This window comes from Quercus robur, chromosome 4, assembly GCF_932294415.1.
Source record: "Quercus robur chromosome 4, dhQueRobu3.1, whole genome shotgun sequence".
NCBI classification, from domain to species: domain Eukaryota; kingdom Viridiplantae; phylum Streptophyta; class Magnoliopsida; order Fagales; family Fagaceae; genus Quercus; species Quercus robur.
Genome location: NC_065537.1, coordinates 30,862,431 through 30,871,043, shown reverse-complemented (window position 1 = coordinate 30,871,043; position 8,613 = coordinate 30,862,431). Strand labels below are relative to the sequence as shown.

The 8,613-nt window shown below is 34.6% G+C and overlaps 1 long non-coding RNA gene across 1 annotated transcript; it reads right to left on the bottom strand.

Annotated features, from left to right (window-relative positions):
* Nucleotides 1–749: 749 nt before the first annotated feature.
* On the bottom strand, nucleotides 750–4,772 carry LOC126724416 (uncharacterized). Its single transcript, XR_007654974.1, has 3 exons — nucleotides 4,201–4,772; nucleotides 1,067–1,124; nucleotides 750–831 (listed from the first exon to the last, which is right to left on the bottom strand). It is a non-coding gene; the product is annotated as an uncharacterized LOC126724416 (long non-coding RNA).
* Between the last annotated feature and the right edge of the window lie 3,841 nt (nucleotides 4,773–8,613).

The following is an 8,613-nucleotide window of genomic DNA, read 5'->3' as shown; positions in this document are numbered from 1 at the left end:
ATTTAACAGACTTAATAGAGAAGAATAGAGAACAGCTTGCAACATTCTTTCTCAAGAAATTGTTATCTCTATGTCTAATAAAATTTCATGCAAGTTGCACTTGTCTGTGATGATATGATGACCAACTTTAGAACATTGTAAGGTATTAGCATTTTGAGAACAATTGTTCTCTCTCCCCATTTGGGTAGTCCTCATATTCAAACAAGCTATTGAATCCAAGAATTAGGATGTAATTAATCTTCTATGTTTCATTACTTTATGATATTTGTTTACCAACAAAATAAGTTATTCTCTTCTAACAATTTGGAGAAGGGATTCATTCTAATACATATATTATTTTTCAAAAGGCTAAAGAAAAACAAATATCAAGAAAAGGAAAAAAAAAAAAAAAAATCTTATAACCAATTACCAAATAAACACTAGAATTTCTACCCAGAGAATCAATTTTGAAAACTTGGAAGAAAGTAACTTGGAAATTCTCCAAACCATTTAAATTCAAGGTACTTTCACCAATCTTGGTCATTGTAAGATGTTAAGGGATTCAAAAATTTTGGAATGTAAGCAAGAAAAATTGAAAGAAATATACCAATATATCATGATAGCCTAAATTATACCTCACTTGCCCACCAAAATTAAAAATTACTAGCTTCACATCATTCGAAACTCCAAGATCTTTCCTCACCTGCATTGCAAGGAAATGTTTGATAGCAAGCATAATACATTAATTCATAAACATTGAATTTTTGAGAGTTCTAAATCACACCTCTTCTCTAGATTTGTGTAATCTCGTCATGACAAGGGGTACATCAATAACACCATAAAATGCAGGCACTAAAAAATGAAAAGGAATATTCAAATACCAACTAGAATAAATACCCTACAACTTATTCATTGCCAAAAGAGCAAAGGCAGGTATGTATAGAGCCACAGACAAACATAAAGACAAAAATACAACCTGAAGATCATAATCCTTATAATCAGATTAGCAAACAAGAGTAAAGAAAAAAAAATTACTTAAATATTAACTTTAAAGAAAACAACCACTAATGTGCTTCAACAAACATACTTGGGCTGTACCCAGGTAGACGGATTACAAACTCGCTATGGGAATAATCTTCAGCAATCTGCATAAGACCATTTAGGTTTGGCACAGCAATATCAGTTATTTCATCTGCAATATTAAATTAAGAGAAGAAAAAAGTGCAAGTATAAGATTGAGGGCATGCATACACACATTGACCTATATATGAGTTAGGTTCAAGTTACACCACTTAACGACCTTACATGAGATTGATGCTTTGTCAATCCACCATGAGATCACATGTTCTATCCATGCTTATCATGCATGCCACATTTAACACCAATTAGATCTAATGACTATCCAACCTGTAAATTCGCGTATTCAATTTATTATAAAAATAAATAAATAAATAACAGTAGGTGGTGTAATTATCTTAATATAGATGAGATGGTTCTTAATCTCCAATCGTCTTATATTGACAAGTATTATGGGTTTAGGGAAGACATAATCCTACAATGGGTTTGACAAAATATGGAGCTGATAAAAAAGAGTAGGTGGTAAACATTAACCAAAAGTTATATTAGGTATAACTTCAACCTATGTGTTATATTGACAAGTATTATGGGTTTAGGGAAGACATAATCCTACAATGGGTTTGACAAAATATGGAGCTGATAAAAAAGAGTAGGTGGTAAACATTAACCAAAAGTTATATTAGGTATAACTTCAACCTATGTGTGTACATATATACTCAAATAATTAGCACATAGCCACATTTGGTGAATCAAATTAGTGAGAAAAACACAATATAGAATACAGTAGAAAAAGTTACCCACCAGGGAAATCAACTAGTTTCAGAGAATGAACATAAAGATAATGATAAAAATTCCTATACAATTGCCTCAATGTCAACGTTAATACAAATATGTTTGGTAATGTGTTGTTATTGAATTATTGGAGAAATTAAGTGTTAGGTGTAAAAAAAAAAAAAAAACCAAAGAACTCAGTTTTACTATACTTAATCATATATGAAAATGCATTTTACAATACAATCACATGGGTGACAAAAGTAGACTTAATGTGATGTAATGGTACCAAAATCAGATAAGGAAGCTTATCTAAGTCTAAAAAAAAATTCACTCAGAGAATAGAGGTCTTTGCTACCCAAAATTTGTGATTTCACCATATCAAAGTTGGAAGGCAAGTCAAGAGAAATAGGGCAACATTCATATAGGTCTCTCTGTTTTTGCATTGTGCAAACATCAGAGGAGATGGGCAGGTAAAGCTGAGTTCTTCATATATACAATTAAATTTTGCATAATAATCTTCTAAAGGGAAAATATTTAGACCAAGGGAGAAATAATTTTGATGGAGATCATAAATATGTCTAAGATTATTGTAAGCCTGTTCCCACTCAAGTTTGGTAGTTAGCCAAGAAAAACCATACTACAATTTAACTTAGAGTCCGTATAGTTCCAGAAGAACTCCTAAGCTATGCATCTTCTACTCCCTAATCATCATATTTAGGATCCATAGAAGGGAATATCATCAATAAGAAAGTGAAATTTTTTTCTTCTGATCTCAACAATTTGAACCATTGAGCATAATTACTCCCACTAAGGTGAATGGAGGTAATAGAGAGCATATTAGGAGACAACATATAATTAGGATGGATATTATCTATTGACCCCATAGTAACTCTTGTCAAATCAAACATATAAACGAAACTAAAAAGGTGTAGGCTCTCTAATCAACAACAAAAAAACTTGACCTACCAGAACAATAAACTAAAAGAGGGCATGCTAATTGACAAAAATAATAGTAAATAAACTTTGCAATTTTACATTGGCAGATTTTAGGACCCACATGAACTGTACCACCAGTCCAATACTAGGAACAATGTTTTTTTTTTTTTTTTTTTTTTAGGTAATACAATTTTTTTTGAAAAAATGAACATCATGTTCATGATGATGAATACTTTGGACATGAAGAAAATACAAAATGCACAACAGCTAACAAATTGCAGAAGGCTATAATTGAAATACATTGTGTAAGACCCCAAATACAAGCCCACTGAAATAAAGTACCAAAAAGAAGTTGTTTTAAAAGATTTAAGTATCTCTCATTATCTTCAAAGATACGGTCATTTCGTTCTTGCCAAACTAACCAGAATAGACAACCTAGTATCATATTCCAGATAGTTAATTGATGCTTACCAAACCAATTCTCCCAAACAACCAAAAAAAAAAAAAGAGAATTAACCGTCTTCGGCATTACCCAAAGGACTCCAAGCACATGAAAAACTTCATACCACAAAGCATAAGCCAACTTATAGTGACGTAAGAGATGGTCCACAGATTCCCCATCACACCAACACATGCAATACCAATTAACAAGGGATTGACCTCTCGTAACAAGATTATCAATGGTAAGTATCCCATCCTTGGCAGCTGTCCAATGTTATTAGGAAAGCAGAAAAGGAGAAACACTCAACAATTCTACACAGGCAAATTTCAGCCTTGGGTAAAACTCTATCACCAGTCTAACACTAGGACCAGTTATTAGCGTAGAACATATCCCAAAGACTGGCCAAGTAATATATTCTCACTTCAAAATTAATATTCCTTCCCTTGACGAACCATGACAATCACATTCCCTAGACACTAGTCATAGATAGTCAAGTGCCAAACTCCCACTCCCTTTGATTGGCTAGGGAACCATATGACCTCCCAATAAACAAGTACCACTTAAAATCATCTAAGAACCTACCCAAAAGGAAGTCTTTGTGTTTTATTTTATATGTACAAAAAGACATAGGCATAGTAAAGATAGACATAAAGTTGGTGAACTCGATTGAGAACTCTTACTTCAGTTACAAACTGAATGCTTGGTGCCTTTTGTTTTATTAGTTAGCATGCTAAAATGGGTGTCTAGTTTCCCCTTCAACCAACTTCAAAAAAAATTTGTTGCATTGTTAAAGGAAATATATAATTTAATGAAAAACACGAAGGTGGGAAGCAAGATAACAAAATATCTGCAATCCAAAGATCTTCTGATTCATCTAGAAAAATCCCTTGTCTATAATATATTGTTCTTAATATCACTTAAATGGAAATTACTTGTGCTCTGAACAACTCAGATGCATATTACTTTTAGATGCAAAAAATATTGAAGGTTACCTGCTGAAGGACTGATCGATAGTGAGATCCAGCCACCATCACATATTCCGCATAGATAAAATCCCAACTGCCCAGGTTTCAAAAGGAGTAAAAAAAGGTTGAAATTGGGGTTTAAGACATACTGCAAGAATTCTATAGACTTAATAAATCAAAATTAAGAGAGGAGAAGAGCTCCAAATGTAAGAATATATAAACAGAGCCTTGGTCAAACAACAAACGGAAAAAAAAATTATTACTAGTAAAAATCAAGCATCATCATTCCAAAATAATAATAATAAATTAAAATAAAAATCATTACTAAAATCAGTCATTTGGTTCTTCCCCTTGCGCAACTGCATCTTATTCCAACATTAACCTATAGTCTTTGATAAATAATACCAGGGTTTTGTAAAATGTCCTTCATTTGAGAAAGTATGCATCCAAAGCTACAACTTTCATATCACTTTTCTTGACAAGTCCATTATTGTTTTATGGTTTAAACATGTATGTTCAATCAGTTTCCTCCCAAGAAAGTAGAAACATTATCATATAATTAACACCTTATATCTAATTCTCAAAACAAATGAGAAATCTCTAGGGTCCACAAAAACCTGATTACACAAAATATGTAACATTATTTTGATAAAGGATAATTTTGTACTTCAAAATATTAGGGGAAAATTTTTGAACAAAAAAATCTTGGCCATAATACAGGGAAATACAGATATTATCGCATAACAACAATGTTGAAATTGTTATAAAATTTCAATGCAATTACCAAATACACTATTATAATGTAATTTTTGGTGAAATATTGTCCAGATGTATCGCCAATATTTAACTAATACCAACATGCCACAATACATCACCAGTATTTAAATTCTAAAACATTAGGTCAGATTTCAAAGCTGCATTTGAAGATTACAAGCATCTTCTATGTAAGTCTTAAATTTTGTTTTTGTAGCAAAGATCATATAAATAGAAGAATTTACAGCTTCAGATTAGAAGTTTCAGTCATACGAACAACAGTGCAAGCAAGTTCCCTGAAGTTGGTGACGCAAACAGAACGAATTCCAGCATCTGCAGCTGCTCGGCATGCAATAGGAACAACATGTGAAATCTGCTTTATAAAAATGTTAGCATGACTGAAGGCCATTCATAATGATGGAAAGATCAAGGTGTAATTTGTGTAGACACAACCCAAAAAAAAAAAAAAAAAAAAATTGATCTCATTTTGATTCCTTATCTCACATTTCAGAAAATCCAACCTCATAAATAAAAATCCAAAAAAGAAACAGTTCAAGAACCACTAAGTCAGCCTTGATAGAGTTCAGCCACTGAACTTCGGTTGCTAAAACTGATGGCCGGGGTAGTACTGACATTTGGGAATACTTGATCAAATTAAATGAGTCAATAAAAAAAGTCAACCAACAAAAGAAAAGTTATGGTAATATAGCCAGCAAATCAAGTGATAAAAAATTAAATATAAAAGGAAACAATACCAATGCCAAGTATGGACATGGGAATGATCACTGATGTTCCATTAACATGAAATCAACAATAATTTTAAGAGAAAAGTTTAGCAATTGCTAACTAACTCTGAAATTTACATCATACCATTTCCAAGGAGGCAATAGGATCAACTGTCAAAGCATCTGCTTGAACTGCTCCACAGTTTAACACAACCTGCTATCACTCAAAATGCCTTATTATTACTATTGCAAGAACACAATTCAGACACAATTTCACACAGCTAACATAACATAAATTGCCTACTCATTTAAACGTTATAATGATTATGGTTAAATCCATTCATATAATTCTTTTAGGCCTACAATTATATTAAAGATAATAGTCTAAACTAAGAGTTAAGAATTTTCTCTTATTTTTATTAAATAGAGAGTACTCACTTGTTTCTTGTGGAAGTTGCAGCATTAAATAATTTAAAACTCTTTTCACTACTGACTAAGAGGATGTTTAAATGTGTTGTGTACATGAACTCGATGTCTGTGCATACATGAACAAAACAATCCTAGGTTCATAAGAGTTATTTTTGTTTGAAGCAATGTGACCTGTGATAATTTTATTGTTGCTTGGCAAGAAGTTGTTCAAGTTGTGGTTGTTATAGTAATTTTTCTTGTTATTATTGAGAATGCTAGCCTTTGCATCTAGTTTCTTTTACTTTCCCCTATTTAGGTTGTTTATTTTCCATCTAACTTTTCCTGGTTCAGAGGCAACAATAGGCTGTTCGCATGGGAAGCCTTTCATTACTAGACAAATGTATCAAGTGCATTGCATCCTTTTATTTTTCTCTCGTTGTTACTTTTTTTTTTTTTTTTTTTTTCTTTTTGGGGATGATATTTTAATTTCCCTTGATAACCGCTTTATTTTTGTTTTTTGGGATCAATAACTACAATCATATATACAAAGGTTATGGCATATTGCATCTCATCACCATAGTTCTATCATGTGTAGGATCTGGGGCCACTGAAATGCCGCGGTCGTAATGACGAGTTCCGAAAATGACGTCGGATAGTGGTGGATGATCATATCGTCGACATTGTCAAGAGAGTTGGATTAGAGGGGCTGTATAGGACCCCATGTAGAGAGATTGATCATAACTTGATAACGGCCTTCGTTGAGTGATGGTGGCCTGAAACCCACACCTTCGACCTGCCACATGGTGAGACAACGATCACATTACAAGATGTGGAGGTTCTTTTGGGGATTCCAATCGATGGTGAGGCAATTGTTGGAACAACTGACTTGACATGGGCTACTGAATGTCAGAGTATGCTTGGAATTGCTACTAATGGTAATGTGCTTAAAGGACAAAGGATCCAAATTAAGAAGCTACTAGAAAAAATTGACGAAGGGTTGCCCGATGGTGCAGCAGAGGTGGTTGTGCATCAATATGCATGGTGTTATATCCTAGCACTCCTGGCAGACATAATTTTCACCAACAAGTTTGGCGATAGGGTGCATACGATGTGGTTGCAGATGTTGAGGGACCTTCGCAATCCACCTCAGTACAGTTGGGGGAGCGCTTGCCTTGCATGGTTGTACAGAGAGTTATGCAGGGCAACCGACAGAGGTGCTAGTTAGATTGGTGGGGCCTTGTTGCTGGTTCAGTATTGGGCATGGGTCAGATTCCTTTTTTTGTGCCCAAGGATGGACCTCCCACCAGATGGTGCATATGGCCACCATTTGCACCTTCTCCACTGTCCATTAAATAAGTCTCTTCCTTGACTGATTCTCTCTATTGGAAATAGATCCATAATTTTAAACACATTGTTAGACATAGAAAATAAAATTTTAACCTTGATATTCTTAAAATTTTGACTCATTAATAGGATTTTTATTTATTTTTTTATATATCGTGTAAGGTTGAATTTATTCAACCATCTAATTGGCTTTATTCCGTGCCAAATTTGCTTGTAATTCAGCATTTAGTAACCCTGTATTTAGGTGGGTTTGATGTAAGAGTAGTGAGTGAGATAGAGTGAAGATTGCTCAAGAGTGTGCAAGAAAACAGAGACTCGCGGCTTGGCCTCGCGGGTGACTTGCGGCTGCAAGCCGCCAGATGCAGCACACGTGCCAAGCATGCTGGAAGGTGAACAGTCATGCAAGCTGGAGCACTACAGGACAAAACAGGACAACTGGCCATACGGTTATCTCGCGATTGGATCTCGCGACTTAGTCAAGCCGCGAGTTCAAGCCGCGATCCACCCCTGTTTTGTAAAACCTGACGTTTCACATTCCTCTCATACTCCAGTATAAATACCCCTTTTACCCATGATTGTAAGAGAGCTTCCAGAGAGAATTTTGAGAGATAAACCCTAAAGAAAAACAAGATTGATTCACCCACAATCTATACATTAGAGTCTCTTCAAATTCCTCAACTCTCTTCCTCTCCATTGTCAAATCCTTGAGAGACATTATACCAAACCTGGTTCTCACCATTATCATTACTGTGAGAAAGCTGTTTGGATTTCTGGGAAGCAGTTAGGAAGGAACCAATCTTCATTGGTTGATGCTACGGTCTAGTAGCGGAATCCGGGAAGCTAGAAAAGAAAAAAGGTTCGGCGCAACCTCGTTGGAGTAAGAAGCTTGGAGGGCTTAGGTGCACTGGGTAGATTAGGCTTGGAGGGTCTATTGCTGTCCATGTATCCCAACTGTATTTTCTAGTGGATTGTTTACCGCTTGGAGGGCGGCGGAGAGGTTTTACGCCGAGGGCTTCGGTTTCCTCTTCGATAAGGTCACTAGGAAAAAGGGTAAGTGACCTTATATTAAAGTGAATGTTTATTCAAAAAGCCAAAAGCTTGTTCTTTAAAGTGAAATGTCATATATCACTCTCACAATGAGAGATGATTGTCTCAAAAGATCAAAATGATCAAATGTTATGTTTGAAAGTGGAGTCAAATGTAAAGCTCC